At 40.1% G+C, this 17244-nt stretch overlaps 1 protein-coding gene across 6 annotated transcripts in view; it reads right to left on the bottom strand.

Moving 5' to 3' along the window:
* The window catches only part of BDKRB2 (bradykinin receptor B2), a 37761-nt gene extending 28665 nt beyond the window's left edge, over positions 1-9096 (bottom strand). For 3 of the 6 annotated variants that reach the window (XM_069858762.1, XM_069858763.1, XM_069858764.1), the window contains exons 1-2: positions 8989-9084; positions 5569-6230 (exon numbers count right to left, since the gene is read on the bottom strand). The gene's annotated coding sequence lies outside the window, so the exon portion shown is untranslated. Of the gene's footprint in view, positions 1-5568; positions 6231-8988 lie in introns of all 6 variants that reach the window. The other 3 variants (XM_069858765.1, XM_069858768.1, XM_069858761.1) reach the window with 3 other exon arrangements.
* Positions 9097-17244: the final 8148 nt, after the last annotated feature.

Below are 17244 nucleotides of genomic sequence, written 5' to 3'. Positions count from 1 at the left end.
GCTTCGCTCTTGCTTGAGCAGCTGGGACAGTCATTTCGTATTATTTTTACATCCCTGCTCCTGACTTAGCCAGTACACAAAGCATTTGCAATTGAAAAGAGGTCAGTTTTCAGACATAGTGGTTAAAAATCACCAGTCTGTACATTGCAGAGGAAAGCTCAAAATCAGATGTACATATTGGAACTGGGATGTGTGTGCATGAGGAAGTATAGTGAACTTTAAACTGCACTGCAATTACCTCAACAGTCACAGCAGATAAAATTGTATGTACATTCAAATGCAATGTGTTTTTCTGCTGAAAACCCACAGGAACTCTAGTGACAACAATTCTTAAGTAGGAATACACTGTATTTCTATTGGAAGAAGTAAGTATTCAAATAGGTGCTATTGGAGATTCAATGATTAACTAAGTTGTAGAGCCATCCATGTTGCTTTCAACCCTGAGAGGTCTGGAAGCTTCAGGACACTTTGCCAGCTAAGATGTGGTGTGATTTACAGCGCCAATGTATGATAGTCAATGTCTGGATTACAATTTTGGTTTTGCTTTTTCATGCTTTGCCAGTATTCTGAAATTAAATTGTGTGTTAATTTGTTGTCATGCCTTTGTTACTACATGAGATGTCAGAGCCTTGCTGGAATCTGGTGCAGACCATTTGTTTTTCAACCTGTATACATGGGTTCTGAGCACCGGTGTTCACCGAGAAGATATGTCTATCTGCTCTTTCCATAATGTCAGAGCTGACAAATTCAAAACCAAGGTAAGAATTTAGTCAGTGAGACAGACTCCCTTAGTGTATGCCACAGCTCCTTCAAAGAATTATTGTATCCAAAGCTAATGAAAACCAAAGATCCTTCAAAGATTAAGTAGTCACATGGTTTTGGGTTTTCACGAGGTGGCTCTCTCGCATGACTATCCCTCATGGGCAGATACGCAGGCAAAACCAGTTATCTTCTCCCAAGCCTTCATTCTGTGCTGAGATTTAAAGTAATTAACAAAGTCAAGTAATAAAGAAGATGGACTAGTGGTTTACAAGAATAAGGGCCACAGTCATTTCCTGCCTGCACAGTGGTAACAGTTAATGGGTGACAATTTCTAGTACCTCACACTCCCGTATTACTACAGCTATACAGGAGATATTTTATGGAATGTTGGAGGAGGGAAATTTTCCTAGTAAAATGACTATCAAAACAGAAAGCTTCTGGAGGAACTTATTTTTATAGAAAGATTTTTCACAAATGATTTGAGGAATTTACAGGGAAAGATTTTAAAGATGCCACCTCTAATCTTGAACAGAGGAGGCGACATACTGACTGCTAACTGCTTAGCAGGAGACCCTGATTCCATCTTTCTCTCACTGGCCAAATAAACAGTTTATTATCTTCACAAAGTGGAGCAGATCCAGAAAAGAGAAAATGGAAGATCTGCACTCACTACAGCTCCCAAGCACTTGCTTAAGAAGGAGAAATCCCTTACCTGTGCTACCTGTTCCCAGGCAGATTTCCCCTGTGTGTGTGTGCATGCCTTCTGTGTTTGAGTTTCTTGCTTTCATTAAAAATGTCCAGAATCTTTAATTCCAGGTGTGAATTTCACTTCTTCCTCCTGCCCTTCCCAACTGGTGAAACAGAAATATTGTCTTCTGACCAGCTGTGTTAATTTTGAAAACTATTCTAATTTAAGTTAATCACGTCACCTTTGAACTTGTGTACCATCACTTTTTCATCCTCTGTAGAACTTAAAGCACTGCTGTATTGCATGAGACAGTTTCATGCATAGGCAGCAAAGGCTTGTGGCAGGATGTCAGGGCATGAACAAGTGAAGAGGAAATGAGTGGATGTGAATTTGGGAAGAGAAAATAATGCTGCTAAGGAACACAAGCAGAGGAGAAATGGTGCTGTTAGCAAGGAAGGAATGATGGAAAGAAGAAAAGAAGGAAAAAAAAAAGGCTTTAATTTCCTGAGAGTGAAAAGGGTTCCAAACCAAATACTGAATAAGAATTGCTGCCCAAGTCATATATATATACCAAAGTTATGAGAGTTTTATCTGGGATTTTCATTTAAAATGTTATAAAACCTAGAGAGTTTACATAGTTTGGATCCTTATTTCACCTAACTTCAAAATAGTTCAGGACTTGAAATGGTTTGATTCTTGTATTTAAAGTCAAACATTTGTTTGGGTTTTTTTAAAAGTTATTTGACCAGAATCCATGTATCCTAAGTTCAAACCTATGAATATGTTCCATTTAATCCTTTTTAAGAAACAGACACAAATCTGCAGTGGAAACTACTTATACAGTAAACTTGTCAGTAATGATACACAATGCGAAGTGTAGCAGAATGAAATTCCAGATGTCTCATACTGCACAGTTTTCAGCTGTAATCCGATTCAAATGCCAGTTTGTAGACTCTGTCTATTGTGGAAGAAAATGAATTGCTGTCCTCTTATGTTGTCAGAGTTATGTCTCCAAAACATCACAGGAAACACCTACACAAAACTGAATCCACTTTGTTACTTCTACTTCCTTCAGCTTCTGGGAAACGTACTTTTTGGCTATACGGCTTGCTGGAATTTCTTGGCTATAAGGGACTCTTTTAATGGAAAAAAAAGTTTTTCAAAGTAATGACACAAGTAAAAGGTGAAGACATACAGTTGTCTTGGGCAACATGCCTGTACATGCTGCTTGTAAAAAAATGTGTATGTTATAAATTAATACATCCGTGAACAGTATTACAGCTGTTCATGAATGGCATTCATAACTGACTCATTATAACTACTTTAACCATGTAGAAATAGTAAAACTTTGAAAATGAACTTGCAACTCACAAAGTAAAACCATTTAGAAAGTTCTTAAGTTTTCAACCATTGCCCTTGTTCTTATAAACCACTAGTCCATCTTCTTTGTTACTTGACTTTGTTAATATATCTCTATACAGAATAAAGGTTTGTGAGAAGATAAATGCTTTTGCTTGTATACCTGCCCATGAGAGAGAGTCCCAGATTCTCATGAATTGAAAATTTTGGCATTAACTAGAAGAAAAGATCCTTACAAAGAAGAAGAAGTAAACAAACACAACGGTCTTGATCATAATAGATAGACACATCATCAATGCCTGGTGAAAATATTTTTTTATCTTTTTGTATAAAGTGAAAATATGGAAAGAAGATGGTGGAGGTTCCTTGTAGGATTGTCCTATAGCTATGGGTCGCACAAGGATGCATGGATAACATGATTATGCAGAGGAACATGTATCTCACTTCCCTGACAAGATGCTAATAAATCTCTGTCTGTGCTAGTCTGTATAGGTGTATATGTGTGTTTGTCTCTCTATATGTCTATGTATGTATAGAGAGAGAATTTACATAAAGAAAACACTTCCTAGTCATCTTTAGTGCCACAAAGTTTGCTGGTTTTCTGTTTACGCTGCGATAAAGTAATTTGTTTTCAATGTTCAGTGCAGGAAGGGCAAGGCACAGCAAACCTTTCTGGGTGATGTCAAGGAGAACAACCATATGCGATCTGATCTTGAGCACATAAAGCAGGATTCTGCATGAGGAACATGTGGGAGGGCTCTCCAGACTACAGACACAATGTCTGGAGAGTTTGATTTAGATGATTCAGTCCAAAGAAATAAAGAAATAAGAAATGGATTTCTTTATTTATGGATTTATCCATGAGCTATCACAGACTGAGATAAGACTGTTAGAATATATAACCTGATGACACTAAACTGGTTGTAAGATTCATTGGCTGAAGTTCAGCATTGAGCTCGAGTTGTACAGTTCCAGGGGCAAAAATTTGACTTATAGAGTATTTTGTGTCCCACAGGAAAGTTTACCTGTTGTGATAGTTAAAGGAACATCTACCGCATAGATTTCTTTCTTGTATCTTGATTTCACAGGTAAGGAAATTAGCCTTTCACAGACCTTTCCCTCTGGAAAAATAAACCAGAAAAAGGATGTGGCTATGCTATCATGATTTTTAAGTAGTTTACTGGTGAGCAAATAAGTCATCTTTGCTAATAGATCTGTAAGACCTCATCTGCTATAAACAGTCATTACTCTGCTGTCGTGGATGTTGTGAACACTCAGTCCAGCTGAGGGTCTAGACTGTGTGGTTAATTGTATCACTTTTTATCTTCCTTCATCTGGTTGTTTACTTGGTGTGCTGTTTGCCCTGATCTAGCAGCCGAGGCTCAGAGTGTGGGTCTGCAGATACGGCCATACTGTCTGTGTAATTCTGATGAACCAGTGGCTTTGGTGCTAACCGATGTGCAAAAGCCTTGCAAGCGTAGAGACAGGCTTTGCCTCAAGAAGGGTATAATCTAAGCAGAATATAAGACAGGAAGTGTGGAATATAGCTTGTTATAGGGAAAGACTTCTGGAGAAGGAGATGAAGTGTAAGCAGATCTGAGCTAAAACCTACTGACATATGCTGCAATATTTCTGTCTTTCTGTTTATTTAAGGATCAAGTCCCACCTTTGAATTAAGAAGAACTCACAGTTGCATTTTGTAAATTTGTCAGGGACCTGATTAAACAGTTCCACTTTACTGGCCTGCCCACTGTCTACAGGCAGTTTACCCTTCACATCAGGAGAGTGGCTTGGGTTATTTTTTCACTCCATGTGTGTGGGCAGAATCCTCACATCACCCTTCTCGAGAGGAACCTGCTGCTTTTCTTTAGTGTTCCATGACACTTCAGAGCAGTATCATAGAATCACAGAATCATAGAATCACCAGGTTGGAAAAGATCCACAGGATCATCGAGTCCAACCATTCCTGTCAAACACTAAACCATGCCCCTCAACGCCTTGTCCGCCCATCCCTTAAACACCTCCAGGGAAGGTGACTCAACCACCTGCCTGGGCAGCCTGTTCCAGTGCCCAATGACCCTTTCTGTGAAGAATTTTTTCCTAATGTCCAGCCTAAATCTCCCCTGGCAGAGCTTGAGGCCATTCCCTCTCATCCTGTCCCCTGTCACCTGGGAGAAGAGGCCAGCTCCCTCCTCTCCACAACTCCCTTTCAGGTAGTTGTAGAGAGCAGCTAGACAGACAGCTGATAGGAAACCACATAACAATGGCAAAATGACAGAGTACCTCCAGAAACACAGGCATGGAAGTCCCTAAGAGTATGTTTTCAGGGTAGTGCCTTCTGCCAATGTAGGAATATCGCAGGAGGAAAACTAGCTATGATCACTTCTGCCTCTCAGCATGCATGTATAAATCCCGTTAATATGAAAAAAGACCTGGACCTCTAACCAGAGTTCATTCTTTTTTTTCATGGAGATTATAGATAATCTCAGATAACATGAGTGGGAGAAATGGATTTCTGCATTTTGTAAGCTCCATACTCTGCAAATTACCCATAGCCTGAAGTTGGCCATGGTTTACATCACTATCATCACGCTTGCATGCCGTGGTATGCAAAGCTCCGCACTAGTTGGTCTGCAAACTTGAATGATTAGATTTATTTACAGGGATCACAAAACCCAGCCCAACCTTGCTGAACTGAGTTCTGGAGTTAATGTGTAGGGGAGGTAAATACAGCACAGCAGTAAAAGTAAGTTGAATACCTCACTCCAGAGAACATGAAGAGTCCTGAAGCATTTTGTTTAAGTTTGATGTACCAGCTTTGCCACAATGTCTGAATGCTTTGGATTACTTATTATGAGACTGAAGGTAGCATGCTTTCAGCAGGCAACTTTGCTTCTTGTTTTTTCTGGTCTGTATCCCATTTATGCCTGTTCTTCAGAATTTAACTTCTTAGGGTGGTGTTGGACTGTGTCCGGGGTTGCTTAGCCCCAGTGAACTGGCATTACTTCTAAGCAAATGATGTATCTATGTGAAGACAGAAGCCTGCACAGTCCAAATTTGAAGTGTTGCTGGGATGCTCTAGTCCTCTGTGTTTTCTCATTGCAGTTGTGGCTACATACCTCAGGGCTGTCATGGTACAGAGATGCCCTCTTCCCTCTGTCCCTGGTCGTGTGTTCATGCTGAGAAGGGGGAAGCTGGTTCTGCCATCTGCCTGCCAACTGCTGGGTTTGTGACCCAAAGACGGTACTGTAGGGTGTGATTCTTTGGTAGCTGCCCATACATCAAGAGTTATTCCAGTTATAGAACATTGGCTAAGGAAAGCTTTCGTCTCCACTTTAAAGCAATGTGTTTGTTTACAGTTGCGTATTAGCTAGACAGAGGAACAACTTTTCAGCTTGATGTGTGGAAAATTTGAAGTATGCTAAATGAAGGAAGGAAGGAAGATACACTTTTAGATAAGGTAGGGGAAACTCACATATGTGGAGTACTAAGAGTTTTAAAAAAACATGAATGACAATAGAATAAGGCTGGCTTATATGTAACTTCTACAGAAAATTGGAGGTTTTAGCTAAATGGCATTTATTCTTAGGGTTTTTTAACTTTATAGTGATTAGCATTGCTAATGAGTTCTGGTGTACTTTTGTCATTGACTTGTTTACTAGGAAGGAATTTCTCTTGAAAGCAAAGCTCTGGTATTAATCTGACATTTTTTCCTGGACTTGCAATATGATTTTTCCTACTGTGACTTTGGAAACAGTGGGATTTGGGTTTCTAAGAGCTTACTATCCCCTTCTTTCTATGAAAAATAGACTATCAAGCACTAATTATTGTTAAGCAGTGAATTTTAGTGTCTTTATAATGAATGTGCTAAAATTCTCCCAAATTCCATGTTTTCTGAGAAAAGGCTTCAAATAGTACATAGCTATGACAATTTTTTAAGCCTGTGTTCCAGTGAAATCATGAGATTCTTATCTCAGAAAGCTCTAACTCGGTAGGAAAAGCAGTTGTATTGTCAGTACAAAATGTTCAGATAACTCTGAGTAACTCAGTTAATCTTGTTCTAGCATGTATGGGGCCCAGTGGAAAACATGACAAAGATTTTCTGGAAGCGTCTCTACTCTGGCTGTTCTAAAGTCTTTATTAACTTATATTTATTCATTCTCATTGTGTTTTTAGTATTCACACTTAAAACAAGACAACAATGGCATGAGGTTTAACAAGGCCAAGTGCCAGCTCCTGCACTTCATAGAATCATAGAATAACCAGGTTGGAAGAGACCCACCGGATCATCTAGTCCAACCAGTGCTACAGACTAGGAGAAGTCTGGCTAGAAAGCTGCCTGGAGGAGAGGGACCTGGGGGTGTTGGTTGACAGCGACTGAACATGAGCCAGCAGTGTGCCCAGGTGGCCAAGAAGGCCAATGGCATCTTGGCTTGGATCAGAAACGATGTGACCAGCAGGTCCAGGGAGGTTATCCTCCCTCTACTCAGCACTGGTGAGACCGCTCCTCGAATACTGTGTTCAGTTCTGGGCCCCTCACCACAAGAAGGATGTTGAGGCTCTGGAGAGAGTCCAGAGAAGAGCAACAAAGCTGGTGAAGGGCCTGGAGAACAGGCCTTATGAGGAACGGCTGAGAGAGCTGGGATTGTTTAGCCTGGAGAAGAGGAGGCTGAGGGGAGACTTTATTGCTCTCTACAACGACCTGAAAGGAGGTTGTAGAAAGGAGGGTGCTGGCCTCTTCTCCCAAGTGACAGGGGCAGGACAAGAGGGAATGGCCTCAAGCTCTGCCAGGGGAGATTTAGGCTGGACATTAGGAAAAAATTTCTCACAGAAAGGGTCATTGGGTACTGAAACAGGCTTCCCAGGGAGGTGGTTGAGTCACCTTCCCTGGAGGTGTTTAAGCCACGAGTGGACGAGATGCTAAGGGGCATGGTTTAGTGTTTGATAGGAATGGTTGGACTTGATGATCCGGTGGGTCTCTTCCAACCTGGTTATTCTATGATTCTATGATATTTGGAAGTCTATGAATGATCCTGAAGTCCAAAGATGTTTCTTTTCATTTTTTTTCCCTCATGATTGCACATTGTCAGACAATTGCAAGCAAGATAAAATTCATATAACTGATATTACTCATTATCCTGATATTTCAGTCTTAGAGACTTTGCTGTAAAAATATTTTTTCCCTAGACAACTGTCTTCTAGCTTCTTAAAGAAAATATGTTCAAGCTAAAAATATACGCTAGTCTTAGGAGACAGAATCTGTAAGATTACATACACTGTATTAAAGCAAGGATTCAAATGTCAAAATATTTAAACTCTTTCATTTATGGCTATTTTATTATTATGTTAAGAGAGCTGCTTAGGTTACTGAGTGATGGAAAATGAATGGCTGAGTATAGCATATATTTCAAGCTTTGTACTTTTTGTTATATGATCCTAATCACAATCCTAATTCTAAATGTTTCTTTGTCTTTATCAGCATCCTATTAATCATGATCTTACTGCATTTTTTAATTTGGATATGGATCTTAGAAAGAAGCTGATAAAGTTGCCTAAAGGTCATTAAAAACTTTTCTTCTCTGAACAGAAAAAGCTTTAAAGTTTAAGTCTTTGCCATTTAATGAGTGCAGACAAGACAGGATTTCAGTGTAAGGTATGCACAGATACACATTTCCTGCCTCACGAAGTTTACAATCATAATAATAAACAGAGAGAAAATGATCAGTATGTACAGAAAAGAATTGCCTCTCATTTCTCCCTAACATTTTGTAGGTAACTTCTCAACTGGAAACAAAGCTGCTTTCACTCTCTTATTTTTTTTGTGAGTTGAAAAGTTTTGTGTCCATGGTGTGATTATAGTCTTTACCCTCCAATAGCTCATACACTGGATTGTATCTGTGGCAGGTGAAAATCCCTATGTCTTTGATACGTAGGATATGTTGAAATAAAGCATTTTTCCATAAATGCCACAGCTCGGCAAACCTTGACAAGTTATAAAATCACATTAGCAACAATTATTTCTCTCCTCTGTGTTCCTGGAACACTAATAAATATCAGTTCTTTTGCTACCGAAACAGAGATGTATTAGGAATTCAGGAAGCGGTTTCCAAGAAGAAACAAACTGTAACGAATTTAAATAATGAGAGCATTTCATATTAAAGAGAAGCAGAAACAAGTACCTTGACTGCAAATTCACCACTGAGCAGGTACGAATGAGTGGAGCGCAACACGTCTCTGGGAACAGCCAACCTCCTTCTGCTGTATGAATGAGACTAGCTTCTGGTTTTCTGCCCCTCCCTGAAGAGAACAGACTCATCCCTCTGTTGATGACATCATATTCCTGGATTTTCTCGCATACTATATTTCAAAAGCAATGTTTGTCTACTGTATCCAGTATGAGACTGCTCATATTTAAATACAGGTGATAAACAACACAAATCCAGCTAAAATATTCTATGCCACAGAATGTGTATAAAACAGTTCTGTGTTTGCACAACAGCTTCCAGAACTTTGCTTGAGTGTGTTTGCAGAGACACGCACATATTTTGGGGATGGTAGGTGTATTTCTTTTTTATACTGGTATTAGATATAATCAAGTGTTAAACAAATCACCTTTTTTGAAGACTTAGATCTTTAAAACAGAAAAAATCAAACAACTCATTTAAAATCTTATATATTTCTCTCTCATGGGAAGAAATGCACTGTTTATGTTTCTGGACAGCACTGCTTTTCCTCAGCAGAAGTCTCTAGCTACTCAGCCTGCTGAGACCTCATACAAAATCCAAGTACCACTTAAAGATTTTAACTGGATGAAAGTTTCTTCAAGCTTATGGATGAGATATCAGTATGAAACAGAATGATACACTAAGAGTAGATCAGATCAGAGCTTTTTTCCTACACATACTTACTTTAGTCTGCATTTGAGATAATACACGTAGAACTAATTTTCCACTTTGTAAGAAGTATAGGTGTTTTTCCTCTAATACTTACATGATTAAACTGAAATCTGAAATGGCAACCACAGTTGCAGAATACCACACAAAGGATACTTCTTCATTTAAATAAGAAGTGAGCAGAGGAAATAACAGCCCTGTCTCTTAGTTTCCCACAAAACACCAATTCCGCAAGTAAAAGGTTCAAGAAAGCACTTGGACCTATTTGTATTATATTATACTGAGATCAATGGTATCTACCAGTGAAAATCCTTGGACCTCGCTCTCCATTGCTTCTTCATTTATAGCACTAGGGCAATACTCTCATTTCTCCCAGCAGGAATAACTGCTTTGCTTTCCAGTCATTTTCCTTTTCTTTCTCTGAATCTGTCATAATAGCTGCTCAGTAAATTTTCTTTTTTTTATTTCCCCTAGTTGAGTCATGCTTTCCTATCAGCAATATTTTCTCCTGGCCTGTCCCTGCTTTCCCTGCACCAGTTCTGGTTTGATTGTGTAATCTTGGGACTGAAATCTCAAAGGTCTTCATTTTAAATTTTTCTTTCAGTTCTTCTTGTAAGTCCTTCTGTACATGAATAAAAATGTTAGGAATATCTTTAGAATGTTTTTTTTTAGTTGTACATGGATTTAGTATAACCATTAAAATAATTTTGCAAACACAGTGCAACAAAATTCTACTTTGATTTTAAGATGTGTTTATGTATTCACAGAAGGGACTCTGCTGTCTCATTTGCTCTAGTGAAATAAAAACCAGCTCTAGCCAGATCTACAGTTATACTTGAAGAATGTGAACAGCTCCTGGATGAGCAGGTTGAGGGGTGCTCTACAGACTTTTCCAGGGGCTGCAACAGGTGTTGGCAGCAGCTAGTCAGCTATGGAGATTTGCTGAAAGAAGAAACACATGAATGCAATAGTCTCAAAAGCTTTAGAGGGGCAAATCTCTGCAAAGGAGGAACCATCAGTTGTTCAGGAATGAGGAGGAGGTAACAAACACATGAGCAACTTCATGTGTAGCTCAGTCACTTGGCCATTTGTAATACTTCAGTCAGTACTCTCTTCAAATTCAAGTATGAAGGAGAAAAAAATGTACATTTGCACAAAGCTGGAATGGCTCAAACTCAAGTGTGTGAGAGAAATTTCCCCTTTCTTTCCCCCATCATTTTCTGGTTTTGGAGAAAACCATTGTCTGAATGGCTGCAAGATGCCACAGCTGAGGGTCATAACCTGTAACTGTGAAAGCTTTAATTATTTTGAACTGGGTTACATAGGACCTTTCCTGCTGAGTTAGCATTTCTCTGAGAGACCGAAGGAGAAGTTACTTGAATAGCGGGCTCTCTTAATTCAAGACAACAAGCAGTGAGTAAGGAGTAAATACAATGGAAGAATTGCATGCCTTGGTAGTTGTTCAGGACTTTTGCCAATACTTTATGGGGAAGAAAAATCTTACCTCAACATCCTACTGATTAACTGCTGACCTTTTCCAAGTGTGATTTGCTCTTCACTAGCCTGCTGGCAAAGCCATGGCTCTCTTTGCATTTCTGAGTTTGGAAAAGTGCAGTAGTCCTTGGCTTTCTGCTGAGGGCTTACAACTTTGAGTGTTAGTGTTTGAGCAGGAGCCTCTGTGTGATCAGCTGACTTATGCTGTTGACTGTGCAAGCGAGAGAAGCTATGCTTAGATAATATGCAGCTCTTCAGTCTGTGTGTATGTGCAGGCTGGTCAGGATCCTAGAAGAAGCTTTTGTCACAGCTAGGTCTGTGTATCTGCTTCCCTTACATACTTGGTGTTTCTTCAAGACTCACCGATTAAAATCGGCAACAAGAGATTTGAGTGTGTAGGATGCTGATTAATTTCCTTTTCCTTCCCCTGGATTGAGTCTGATAGTCCTAAATAAATTTTATCTCGACAGTTTTGTCAGCTGTGTGGGTTTAATATCATCACTGAGCCTCAGCAGCTTGGCAAGTGTTCTAGTTTAAACAACCATCAATGTGGTTGTTACATTTTTCTAGAATGACATCAGTTTACTTGTCTTCTTGTTTCTAGATAATGAAAACAAAATGCATTAATTAATAAAACCTTATTTCATTAGTCATAAAGTCATATTATAAAGAATTTTAGTACTTTCTTTTTCTTATTGTAATGGAGACTGAATTAATCAGGATTATTTATTATCAAAGTCATGGGCCATTGGTGCGTAGAGAGGCCACTGCTCACACTTATTCTTATGTAAATTAAGGCCATCCCAGAGCTGGTGGTGAAAAGGGGTCATACCTGCTGGAAGGAGTGGACAGGACAGGTGACCCAGGCCAATGAAGTATTCTATGCCATACACATCATACTCAGAATAAAAGCATAGGAATCATAAGGGTCACACTCCTCTTCTTCGATGGCTGATTTCAGGAAGATCTTATCTGTCCCTGAAACTGTTCACACGTTCCTGAGTCCAGTTCCCATCTGTCACCAAGTCCAGTCTGGGACCTTCCCCACTCCTGCCCTGCAGCATCAGTGGTGGCATATGGTTATCAGAGGAGTTGAAACTGGTTTTTATATACTTATATATTTAATATTCTTTTCTTCCTTTTGTTATTGCTATTTCATTAAAGGTGTTTTAGTGTTAGTTTCCAACCCACAAGTCTTTCTCTCATTTCCCTTTCCTAGGTTGGGGCGTGGAGGGGGACACTAAAAAGCACTCTGCCTTAGCCACGGACCTAGCAAGGGCAGGGAGGAGCTAAACTAGGACAAGAGGAAAAACCCTCTTGTTTGAAAACCGGGTCCTCTATCCACAGTATCGTACAGGTACACAGAAACAAAGTTTTCAGTTTAGTGAAAGGGGCAGCATGCATTCTTGGAAGTAATGGAGTGGATCTCAAGCTATCTCTTTGCAAGTATATACAGTAGAGCACAGAGAGCTAAGAATGCCATGGTGGTTTTTTATCAGTAAAGCTATCTTCAGCTGAGTAGCCAAAAGCTGAATCTGCATTATATAAGACTAAGAAAATAACACTGAAATGAACAGACGAGGCAAGGGACCCTGCTTTTCTGTACCTTTGGTAGGTCTGCTCATGCTATAGCAGGCAATGCTATTGGGATGAGTGCAGCTGTAAGATATGGAAACAGTGATTTTCATCTGTGCATCCGAAAGTATTGGAGGGAGCACTGCTGTGTCTGCAACTCTTGCCCCTGCTTGTTCTCTAGCATTAATCACAATGTGGCTGCATGTCTGAGGAAGGGGTTATTACCTTCACAATGAGCTGGCAGTCTAATGTTATGTAGATTTATACCCACAGTAATACCAGGCATATGCCTGCTACTGAGTGGTAACTCTGTAGCTTTTAATCTCATTTACAGACAAACAGTATTAAAACTGCACATCTTTCCTGCATCCCAAACAGCTGTACCTGACCAAGCATCTCATGAGGGTGCCACTGCATGCTTCTGCATGTGATTTCTTGCATACAGTGCTGCAGGATGTTATTGGTTTGTGTTAAGGTTCTTCTGCTGTTTTCTGTTAAATGTTTTTCCCCCTTACCTTTGTAGACATTAGGTGAGGTTGACTAATCATGTAGCACCAGGAAAAAGACTTAAAACTAAAATAACACTCCCCCCCTCCACAAACAACCCAGCCAATAAAACCCAGTACCCAAAGAAATTGAAATACTGGATAGTGCACCTATCCTGACAATTACTGAAATGTTCCTGTAAACAGTACTACAAAGGTGCCACAAATTAAGCGCCTCCATACAGGAAGGAAACTTGCTACTTCTCCTCATTAAAATCCGGTTCTTTTTCACTCTTATTGGAAGTGCAAAGATTTATGGGTTCCTCCGTATCCTGAGACAGCTTTGCAAAGGGCTCACACTGCTGTCTGTATCCAACATTTCAAATGTGCAAGCTAAGATGTATGTTGTACTAGCTAAACAAAAGATATTAGAAAAAGGATGTTTGTCCTGAACATCCTCAAATTAACTACTGTAGCTGAACACTGCTCCACTTTCAGCTTGAAAAGTAAGGAGACTTTTAATCTCCGTGCACCTCCTCAGTTGCACCGGGCATTGTTGAAAATTGCCAGAACACACTGTTCTCTTCCTGAGCTCCTCAGGCAAATTTTTTCATTTATTGGCTTCATTGTCCTAGTCCATTAGGTACTACTAATACTGACATTGTGCACTAATGTTGATGTAATGCATGCACAGGAACCACGGTCTGTTTGGTGCACATGTATGGGGTGCAACAATAGCAACTTAATATAGTTGATAAGAAGTGCATCTGTAAGAATGGCTGTGATAATAACACTGGTCATTAGTTTCCCGAACATCACGGTAACTGTATGATCTGCCCTTTGCTAGGAGAAGGAGGTATTACTGAAGCAACGTGGCACAGAAGGGAATGGAATTTGGCGGTTTGGCAGGGAAGTGTGAGAAGAGAGTTGTCCTATGTCATAGAATCATAGAATGGTTTGACTTGGAAGGGACTTTAAAGATCGTCTAATTCCACCACCCCTACTGTGGGCAGGGACACCTCCCATCAGACCAGGCTGCTCAAAGACCCGTCCAACCTGGCCTTGAACGCTTCCAAGGATGGGGAATCCACAACTTCCTTGGGAAACCTGTGCCAGTACCTCACCACACTCATCATGAAGAATTTCTTCCTAATGTCTAGTCTAAATCTTCCCTACTCCAATTTATAGCCATTCCCCATGGTCGTATCACTACATGCCTTTGTAAAAAGTCCATCCCCCAGCTTTCTTGTAGGCCTGCTTCAGGTACTGGAAGGTTGTTGTAAGGTTTCCTTAGAGTCTTCTCTTCTCCAGGCTAAACAGTCCCACTCTCTCAGCCTATCCTCATATGGGAGGGGCTTCAGCCCTTTGATCATCTTTGTAGCCCTTGTCTGAACTCATTCCAGCAGTTCCATATCCATAATAAGGATATGCTTACACTGAAGATTGCAGAACTGGACACAGTACTCTATGTGGGGTCTCACAAGAGCAGAATAGAGGGGCAGAATCACCTCCCTTGACCTGCTGGCCGTGATTCTTCTGATACAGCCCAGGATACTGTTGGCCTTCTGGGCTGCAAGTGCACATTGCTTGCTTGTGTCAAGCTCTTCATCAATCGGCACCCTCAAGTCATTCTCCACAGGGCTGCTCTCAGTCCCATCATCCCCCATCCTGTACTGAAACTGTGGATTTACTTTCCCTGCAGGTGGTGATGGGTGGATGAGAGAGTCTTTTTCTCATACACTTAAATGGCAATGTGGAACAAGTCATGCCTGAACGCAAATCCACGTGTTCTGTAAAAATTTGCCAAAACAAAGACTGCTGTGATGATTGAACTGCTTATATTTTATTTATTATTTTTATCTTAAAAAGCTAATGGACTTTCAGTCAAAAGGATCTGTATGCCTCAGGGAACAATATCTTCTGTTTACGTCTGTCTTGTACCTTTTGCATGAAAACCCTACTGACTTCGCAGATTTGGTGAGCTACAGCCTAGTAGAATAACACAGACACCCAAGGCAGTCTTTATGGATGTTCAGGTCCATACCTGCTGAACTTAAAGGAAATAAAGTTTTAGATACAAATATTAGATACAAAAGCTGTGGCTGCCTCATCCCTGGAGGTGTTTAAGGACAGGTTGGATGAGGCCTTGGGCAGTGTGGGCTGGTGGGAGGTGTACCTGCATATGGCAAGAGTGTTGGAACTAGAAGATCTTTAAAGTCCCTTCCAACCCTAACTATTCTACGATTCTTTTGTGAAGCCAAAAAATCATGCTGAACAGTGACAGGTGGACAACTTAACTCTGACTCCTGATCCATGCAAGCTACTGAACATCCCTGTATTGCCATGTACTGATACATCAGGTGATGAAAGGACACAGCTCCTCTTGCTGTCTCTTTCTTATGAGCCTCATTTAAGTGGCACTGTCAAAAGCTTTTACTTGAAGAATGCTACAGCTCTGCACAAAGCGACTAAATGCAGGTGCTGTTAGCATTAGCCTCTGAATGTGTTTCTTTGAGCATTTATGAGCATGAACTATGCGTATTTTAGTTTTCTTTAAAAAGCACAGTACCTCTTATTGGGAAAACAGTAACTCATGACCATGTTGACTTCCTTTGGAAAACAAGAGACTGTTTTCTTTTCTGTATGGAAAGAAATTGTATAACAAAATGTGCTATGGGGTTCTCCTTTGTGTAATTCTGTGCAAGGTGATGTGTGCTGTTTGTGGTTTGTTTATCCACACATCTACCAAGTGCTAATACAAATGATGAATTACAGCGAAAGGGACGGATTTTATCGTTATAACTGTTCCAATGAAGTTTGCTTAGTAGAGGATTTTAAAGTGGAATGAAAACTGCTTTCATGCAAGTATATTACTGATTTGTGCTGAAATCAAGTGTGTAGAATGGAAAATTCGGCTGGACACTTTCTTGAGCCAGAAAGGTGAAATGGAAGTTTGCTTTTGCCTGCAGAGTAGTGAATAGAGAGGCTTGAGGGATTATACTATAAACTGACCTGGGCACTGTATGCAGGGAGCAGGAGAATGAATGGTTTAGATCTTTTCTAGGTCAATATGTTAGTAATGCAGTGAAAATTTAACAGGTGTGCCCACCATCTCTTAGCAAAATCCAAGCTATCTTATTCTAAGGACATGGAAGGCAAAGATTTGATGATCATAGTAACTGAGCCTGAGACTAGTAGATTCATTCAGTTGCGGATTTCGAACATGAAGATTCTGTAAATTTTGTACCTTTTTGTAGTGACAAACTACTGGCAGTGACTGATTTCTGCAACAACTGTTGCATAGATGTAAACCCTTCTCTGCATTTTCTGAATAACACTGGTGGTAGATAGACTGTGTGGTAATAGTCCCTTCAACAGATGACTTTCTTCATTTGAAGCATCTATTGACTTCTGGGTGAAGGTGGAGAGAGGGGCACAAGCCTACTGAGTTGTAACAAAATTATGTGCAAGACCAGAGAAGGGGAAGATTATTTTTATTCCTAATTCAAGTGACTCTTTCTTATCTTGTTCATGAATTCCTAGATACCCGAGTCAAAGAAGCCTGATTGGGATTACTTGTATGTGACACAGAGGATGGCAAATGCTGGCTACTCAGCTGCAGCTGCATCATCCATGTTCCTTCTGACAATGATAACCTGGTTTTTGAACATATCTTTTTTTTATACCCATGACAGTCAATAATTATTGTGGTACGACCTTTCATCTAGGAGTGAGTTTGTTTACTGTTCAGAAATCTTAGGTGAGGTCTCTGCTTGTTTTGTTTTCTTGTTTTGGGCATCTGCTGGCTACATACTGCGGTTTTGTTCAAATAACAGGAAGAGAGCTGTCACCAGAACTCAGGCCTTCTGCTAGTGAGTCATCCCTGCCATGATCTTGGTATGAGCAGTGCATTCTTCAGCATTTACTGGTTTTATTACTCTAAATTTTGCCCTGTCTACTGCTACATGCCACTCTTAATCCTTGCTCA

The sequence above is a fragment of the Phaenicophaeus curvirostris genome, chromosome 5, assembly GCF_032191515.1.
Source record: "Phaenicophaeus curvirostris isolate KB17595 chromosome 5, BPBGC_Pcur_1.0, whole genome shotgun sequence".
NCBI lineage: Eukaryota > Metazoa > Chordata > Aves > Cuculiformes > Cuculidae > Phaenicophaeus > Phaenicophaeus curvirostris.
This window is presented reverse-complemented; position numbering and strand designations above follow the sequence as displayed.